Genomic DNA, 8,112 nt, shown 5'->3' on the forward strand with positions numbered 1-8,112 from the left:
GGCTCTAGGGACCGAAGCTGATGCCCAGAAAGGGCGCTGGCCACGCCTGAACCTGTCTCTTCGACTTGAACTCTAGGACTCCACGAACCATCCAGGGTCTTAGTTTGCTTATTTATTTATTAGCCACCAAATCAGACAGATGGGAGTCCAGAGCAGAGCCCAGCATGTTGGAGCTGTGGCATATTTATCAAGTGAATGAATGAACCCAGCCTCCAGTCATCAGACATGGGTGGGACGTCTTCTCTGTCTTTGACCTTGTGCGAGGCAGGGAGAAGGACAGTGCCTGCAATCCAGGAATGGTCAGGCACCCCCATTCTAGGAGAACTAGGGGAGCAGGCACTTGTCGCCCAGTGGAGTAAGTAGTCAGCAGGCCAGACGGAGGTCCGGGGGGGCTACTGTAAGTGAGCAAACAGCTGGAGGAGCGGGCTGCACCCCTGGCCTGCTGGGAGGAGGGGAGACTGATGAGGGACTCGGACCAGCTTGCCAGTTCCTGCTGAACTCTGCTTTCTCTCCGACCCCCTCCCTCGACGCACTGCCCGCGAGCAGGGCGTTCCGGAAAAGAAAGGGTCCCCTTCCCAACTTCCGAGGGCGAAACTGAACAGAGCCCCAAGATCTGTCACGGGTCTCTTCTGGCTATGGGGGGGGGGGGTCTCAGTGGTCGTCAAACTTTTTATAAAAACCGCCCACTTTTGCAGTGCTGGTCAACCTGGTCCCCTACCGCCCACTAGTGGGCGTTCCAGCTTTCATGATGGGCCAATCGCAGCGCTGTTTGGTTGCACGGTAGGGACCAGGTTGACCAGCACTGCAAAAGTGGGCGGTTTTTATAAAAAGTTTGACGACCCCTAAACCTCAGCGGGACCTTCATTAGACCTCCCCCAGGGGGATGGACTTCGGGGCTGGGTCCTAGGATGTGCTGAGTCTGTTGGTAGCTAGCTGCCTCTCCGCCCCCGAGGCAGCTGCAGCCCAGACAGGTCTGTAATGGGGCTTGAAGGAGAAGGGCAGACTCAGCCATCTGCCTGTCAGGGAGACCCCTTCGGCACGTTTGTTTTGTTGGGTAACCTTGACTCCAGACTGATGGCTTGATCTGGCAGTTCCTGCCTCCGGGGTGGGGGTGGGGGGCTGAGGCTGCCCTCTGGAAGCTGGTGAGCAGCTCTGGGAGCCCCGGCTGAGCCTCTAGGGACAGGGACACACCACCCGGTCGGGCCCAGTGGATGCCCGGCTTCTCCAAAGTCATCAAAGCCTCCTCATTGCCATGGCAGTTGGGACTTCTTCCAATCCAAGCTGCTGGGTATCTATTTGTTAGGTCTGGGAGCCGCAGACCTGTCTTTCTAGCAGTCGAGGGCTCTTGGCGGCCAGGTCCCTTTTCCTTCTAATCCTCAGGCAAATTATTTTATTCACAGCGTGGGGATCTGATGATGGTACATTCTTATAAGGTGAAAGGGCAGAGGTATCAAAATTTTATTTTAAAAAAATTCCACGTTCCAAAAGATGCGCGCACAACACACACACACACACATACACACACACACACACACACACATACACACACGTGCCTGCGCGGTGTTCAGTGCAGGCCTTGTTTTGAAATGGTGGGGGTGGGAACAATGGAATGCTCTGCAGGCATCCCCAAACTATGGCCCCACGGGCTGCATGTGGCCCCCTGAGGCCATTTATCCGGCCCCCCGCTGCACTCCCGGAAGGGGCACCTCTTTCATTGGTGGTCAGTGAGAGGAGCACTGTATGTGGCGGCCCTCCAACGGTCTGAGGGACAGTGAACTGGCCCCCTGTGTAAAAAGTTTAGGGACCTCTGCTAAAGGGAGGGCACCTAAAATCCTGTGGTCTCCATGGGAGGGATTATTTTGCAGCTGTTAGAAAGAGCGAGGTCCTGACCAGGTGGTGGCACAGTGGCTAGAGTGTTGGACTGGGATGCGGAGAGAGAGCAAGGTCGTTCCACAGGTTCTAACGAGGACGGGCACTCAGGCAGCTTATGAACCGGGGAAAGCAGGCCTTAGACCAATATATGCAATTTGACTTCAGGATGAGAACAAAAGGAAAGCCCCGAAACCCGCGTGCTAGGAAGCCAAGTAGTGACGGCCCGTGCAGGGGGACCTCCGACTGCCTTCGCTCCCCCACGTGTGATGTGAAGATGCAGGTTGCAGAATCTACCAAACCTCCCTCTGCCTTCTGCTGCCAGCCCCAGCTCTGGGAGGGGCGTGCGTGAGGGTCCCGAGAGTGAGGTGGGCGGCCAGGTGAGTCAGATGGGGGCCAGAACAGAGAGGTCAGTGGATGTCCAGAGGGTTGCAGGGATGGGCGCTCCTCGGTTTCCTCAACAGCTGAGCCAGCTCCTTGGCCCCGCCCAGCAATGGCGCCGCCCTGGGCGAACTCAGGCTGCGGTCTCCACGCTGACCCAGCTTCTGCAGTCAGCCCTGGTTGGCTTCCTGTCCCGAGCTCCCTGGGAACCTCTGCCCTTTGTTATCCTGGCTTGTCACCTCCCCTCCCCTTGTCCCCACTGACCCAGATACTTCAGGCGTGGGGACACGGGCTCTGCCCCCCCCCACCCCCCACGGCTTTCTGTCTGTCTGTCTGTCATTGTCAGACTATCTTGCGCACAGAGTTTCTCGGGAAGAGGACCAGGGAGCCCTCCCAGCTTTGGGACCCCGTACTTTCCAAGTAAATGGCACTTTTTCCCTGCAGGTGCCAGACTTTCCCTAAAGTGGGTAGAGCCGACAGACTCCGGGGGCTGAGGCAGCTCTCACTGTTTGCGTGTAGCACCGGGACCGGGCTGGCTGGCTGGCTTTTGGCGCTTGGTGCTTTTAGAGTGGAAGGTTCATCGTGCCCAGTCACCACCTCACCTCTCCACGAAAGACAGACGGTCCACCGCGGGCCCCCTGCGAGGGCAGCCTGGCGGCATCATTCCTGCGCAGACCGGACAGTGGGACACCCAGCCACCCTTTGGCTGAGGTCGGTGCCTCCAAGCCTGCCAGGTCGCCGAGGTCACTCAGCTTGTGTGTGGCCAGAACGACTGTCCTTCTACTGCTTGAGGTCCAGGTCCTGGAGAGAACGCAGGAGAGAGGGACAGGTTAACCCTGCAGGGCAGGGAGAAGTGGGGGGAAGGAAAGGAAGAGGGTGACATCTGATCTGGGCTCCTGCTCTGCACTTAGCTCCCCTTGCCCCACCCCTCGTGCTGGCAGTGGCTTCACTTGGGTCCATTAAATTAATTGGATAAAAAAATTAATTTTATAAATTAAAAATTTATAAATTATTAAAAGAATAATTATAAATTATTCTTTTAATTTATAAAGAATAAATTATTATATATTTAATTATAATTAAATATTATAATTATATTTAATTATAATTATATTATTTAATTTATAAATTATAAATTATTATAAATTTATAAAGAATAAAAATTAATTGAAAGTATTTGGGAAACTATTAAAAGGCCTGAGTCTTGCCTGGACGAGGACTAAGCCACAACGAGGGCCTCCAGTCTGATGTGAAGAATTCTCTTTGTGATGGAACGTATTTTAAGATATAGTAGTAATTCCGGCATGTGGAATCAACTTTAAAAAGATGCCTTTCTGGTCCTGTTCCCTGCCCCCATCCCCCTCCCCCTTACCTGGCCAGCCTGTTTTCTTCCCAGAAAGTAACCATAGATACCATTTTCTGTGCGACCATCCACGCGTTCCCCACGTGCAAGCTTGTGAATACAGATTCGGTTTCCGTACCAATGCGCACGCTCTGTTCTGCGCCGGGCATCCCTTCTCTGCCTCTTTCGGTTCACATTAGTTCGTAAATAGTTTTTTCTTCTTGAAAACTATATTCCGTTGTCTGGCGCCGACCACAAAGTTGAGCAACCTCCTCCTACCAATGGGCACGCAGGGTGTCCTGATGAAGCTTTTGATATCACGGTACGGAATACGGAACCCGATACCCACAGAGTTTTTGCACAAGCGTCACAGCAGAGCTGTAAAATAAATACTGAGAAGCGCAATTTCTGGATCCGCTCGAAGTGTGCCTTTGTGGTCCTGAGGGGCAGAGTCGAGTTTCCTTCCCTGGAGAGTATATCGCTTTATCATCTCACCGGCAATAGATGGTGTGTGTGCCTGTGTCTCCACAGCCTCATCGGCATGGGGTATTATCGAACTCCTTTTTTTTTTTAATTGAATTTATTGGGGTGACACAGGTTAACATAATTACACAGGTTTCAGGTGCCCGATTCGACAACACGTCTCTGCACCTCTGTACACCATATTGTGTGTTCACACACCCCCCGGCCCCCCAAATCATGCCTTCATCCATTACCGTTTATCCTCCCTAGCGGTTTTTTGTTTTATTTATTTATTTATTTATTTATTTATTTATTTATTTATTTTAGAAGGAGAGACAGAGAGAGAGAGAGAGAGAGAGGGAAACAGGGGGGTGGAGCAGGAAGCATCAACTCCCATATGTGCCTTGACCAGGCAAACCCAGGGTTTCGAACCGGCGACCTCAGCATTTCCAGGTTGACGCTTTATCCACTGCGCCACCACAGGTCAGGCTCCTTCCTAGCGGTTTTAACTGTCCTGTTCCTCACTGTGCATCAAGGTCTGGGCTGTCTCCGCCTGTCCCAGAGCCCCCGAGTTGCTTTGTCGGGGTATGTCTCTGCGGTCTGATGCTGAGGCTGCGGAGAAGCTGCAGTCAGAGGCGGCTCTTGGCAGGTGAGGGTGGGTGCTGACCCGGTAAGACTGGTGTCCTTATAAAGGAGAAACGTGGACACAGATTTGTACAGAGAGAAGACGGTGTGGAGAGACAGGGAGAGCGTGGCCCACTGCAAGGCAAGGGGAGGGGCCTGGGACAGATCACCAGCGGGCGGGCACCTGGGTTTGGGTCTTGCTGCCTCCAGAGCTGTGGGTCGCTAGGTCTCTATCGTTTTAACCCTCCCCGGCCCCCTTTCCCATCTGCAGCCCTAGCAAACTAATACGTGTAGTACATAGACCCACCGACCGGCTCACCTCCCTGGCAAGGGACTCCACCTCTCAGGCTATTTCCTTGTCTACGAAATGGGGGTCACGACCCCTGCCTCACAGCTGATGACCAGCGCATGGCTCATGTCAGCGACTTGGAGCTTCCCGTCTGAGAGGCGGCATTCACCTGCTCCCTGGTGGGCCCAGCGGGCCTCAGTTGTAGATCCCGAGAGGGGGCTGATTTTAGCCGCCGAAGAGGTTTCTCCGGAGTCTCATTTGCCCGAGGCCGAAGCTGTGCAGCAGAGTGGACAGTCCTGGGTTCTCTCTCTCGGTTTTGCCATGAAGTAGAGCCCTCTTTCCCTTCCTGGACCTCAGTTTTCCCATCTGTACAATGAGGAGAGCAATGGATATAGCAGTCTCTGAGGAGGCTCAGACTCTGATGTTCTGTCCTTTGCTTTGAGGAAGATAATCAATCGCACCAATATCGTCATTCTCTGCAAACAGTCCTGATTAAAAAAGCCCGTGACCCTTTTCTAAGGTTGGTACTTCCTTGGCAAAGAGCTTCTCAAAGGGACCACTTGCAACAGAGGGAAGCATAAACTGACCTATTGGGATAGATGAACCATTCTATCCAGAGAAAATGATCATGTACCTATCGCTGCGGTGCTTACTATGATTATCCCTGAATCACACTACCTGGTGGGTGGCTGCAAGTGTTGAGCTCAGTTCAGGAAACGCGTCGGGCACAGAGTGGGCGTTGGGGACAGCGCTGGGGCAGGAAGTGGCTCCTCCCCCGCAGGGTCCTGACCTGCCCGATGACAAATGTGAGGCTCTGGGTAAGTTGCTGTACTTTTCTAAGATGTCACATAATAGCATGCGTTTCACAGGACTGGGGGTGGGGTGGGGATGGGAGGTGACTGTCTACATGAAGGATCTGGCACCTGGAGCTCTGTAGAGGTAGCTGTTTCGTTTGCAAGATGTTGCTTCTTCACCCATCACTGTCTTAACAACAGGGCTCCCGCCCACCCTCCCCGGAGGGAGAGATCTAATTAGCGGCCGGACTGCTGCTGCCGTTTCTGGCCTGGTCCGTGAGTCATCGCCAATTATCCAGCAGCCAGGGCCAGCGCGCAGAGCCGAGGGGAGGCGGGGCGGAGCCTCAGAGTGGGGACAACCTGTCTGTCACCCGGCTGTCTGCCACCCCACGAGAGTGGAGAGTGGAAGGCGCACAGGCCTGGAGGAGGTTTAGGACTGTGAAACCCAAAGATGAAGGGACAGGTCATGTCCCTTCTCCGGGCCTCAAGCTTCCCTGTGTGTGGGAAGAGAGCCTTCTGGGAGTCTAGCTAGCTCTTGGTGAAAAGTTTGGAAATTTTTTAAAAATTTAATTGTGGTAAAATACATACAACAAAATAGATCATCTGAATCATTTTCAAGGGGACAGTTCAGTGGCATTAAGTACATTAGCACCGTGGCGCTCCGTCACCATCGTCCTCCACAGAACTCTTTTCATCTTGCAAAACAGAAGCTCCGTCCCCAGGGAACACTCACTCCCCATTCTTTTTTTTTCTTTTTTTGTATTTTTCTGAAGTTGGAAATGGGGAGGCAGTCAGACAGACTCCTGCATGCACCCGACCGGGATCCACCCGGCACGCCCACCAGGGGGCGATGCTCTGCCCATCTGGGGCATTGCTCTGTTGCATCCAGGGCCATTCTAGCACCTGGGGCAGAGGCCATGGAGCCATCCTTAACCCCCCAGGCCAACTTTGCTCCAATGGAGCCTTGGCTGCGGGAGGGGAAGAGAGAGACAGAGAGGAAGGAGAGGGGGAGGGGTGGAGAAGCAGATGGGCGCTTCTCCTGTGTGCCCTGGCCGGGAATCGAACCCGGGACTTCCGCACGCTAGGCCGACGCTCTACCACTGAGCCAACCGGCCAGGGCTGGGACCATAATTCTTAAAAGATGATGAAGGGGACGGGACACGTCCCCTGTCGTGCAGGACAGGGACCAGGTGGGTGTCACGGGACTGTGAATCTTCACGACAATCTGGCAGGGCAGGTGTTACCACCTTACATTGCAGACAGGAAAGAAGAGGCTGGAAGAGGTAAACTCATCTGGTGGAAAGCTCAGAGTCTCTCCCCCATGGCAGTCTGATTCCACATCTGGAGCTTCTGCCAGGAGCTGTCTTTGTGAATTCACTTGTTTTGAACTCACTGACACAAATCAAGAATCCATCATTTTAATCGCCTCCGCCCCGTTGGAGCGGGAATCCGAGCACGCGGCACGTGCAGAGTCTGAAGGCTAAGTTCCTCTTTGAATTCTCCAGCTCATTCTGATCTGCGCTTGTGCCCCTGGCAGAGGAAGGCGGGAGCGTAGTTAGGACTGTGAATCCCAAAGATGAAAGGCCAGCTCTCTTCTCCCCTCCTGGCTCGAAGGTTGCCATCCTTTGAAAATGTCAACACACACGGGCTGGTTGTGGGAGGAGCAGGAGACCAGTGTGGCACACCTGCCTGGGTGCCCTCCAGACGCCTGGGCTTTTTATTTTTTTTAATTTTTATTTATTTTTATTTATTTTATTTTTTTGAAGCTGGAAACGGGGAGAGACAGACAGACTCCCGCATGCGCCCGACCGGGATCCACCCGGCACGCCCACCAGGGGGCGATGCTCTGCCCCTCCGGGGCGTCGCTCTGCCATGACCAGAGCCACTCTAGCGCCTGGGGCAGAGGCCAAGGAGCCATCCCCAGCGCCCGGGCCATCTTTGCTCCAATGGAGCCTTGGCTGCGGGAGGGGAAGAGAGAGACAGAGAGGAAGGAGGGGGGGGGTGGAGAAGCAAATGGGCGCTTTTCCTATGTGCCCTGGCCGGGAATCGAACCTGGGTCCCCCGCACGCCAGGCCGACGCTTTACCGCTGAGCCAACGGGCCAGGGCCCGCCTGGGCTTCTTTCCCACACTCCCTGTCCCTGAGGGACGGCCAGCTGGCCTGCTCCCCTGGGCTCGAGCTGTGCCCGGGGTGCCGGCTCACCCACACCTGCCTGCCCCCCCTTCCGACCAGGCACAGGGCATGGCACCGCTCGGCCTCCTGAGGTGGGCCGGGGCCGTACAGCCGGCCAGTCCTGGCTAATGAGGCGACGTGAGAGGAAGTGACAGTGTCCTTCCCCGGACACTGTCATTC

At 54.5% G+C, this 8,112-nt stretch overlaps 1 non-coding gene across 1 annotated transcript; it reads right to left on the reverse strand.

Moving 5' to 3' along the window:
• Positions 1–6,805: 6,805 nt before the first annotated feature.
• On the reverse strand, positions 6,806–6,881 carry TRNAA-AGC (transfer RNA alanine (anticodon AGC)). Its single transcript has one exon. It is a non-coding gene; the product is annotated as a tRNA-Ala (tRNA).
• Between the last annotated feature and the right edge of the window lie 1,231 nt (positions 6,882–8,112).

This window comes from Saccopteryx leptura, chromosome 6 (genome assembly GCF_036850995.1).
Source record: "Saccopteryx leptura isolate mSacLep1 chromosome 6, mSacLep1_pri_phased_curated, whole genome shotgun sequence".
In the NCBI taxonomy this organism is placed as follows: Eukaryota; Metazoa; Chordata; class Mammalia; order Chiroptera; family Emballonuridae; genus Saccopteryx; species Saccopteryx leptura.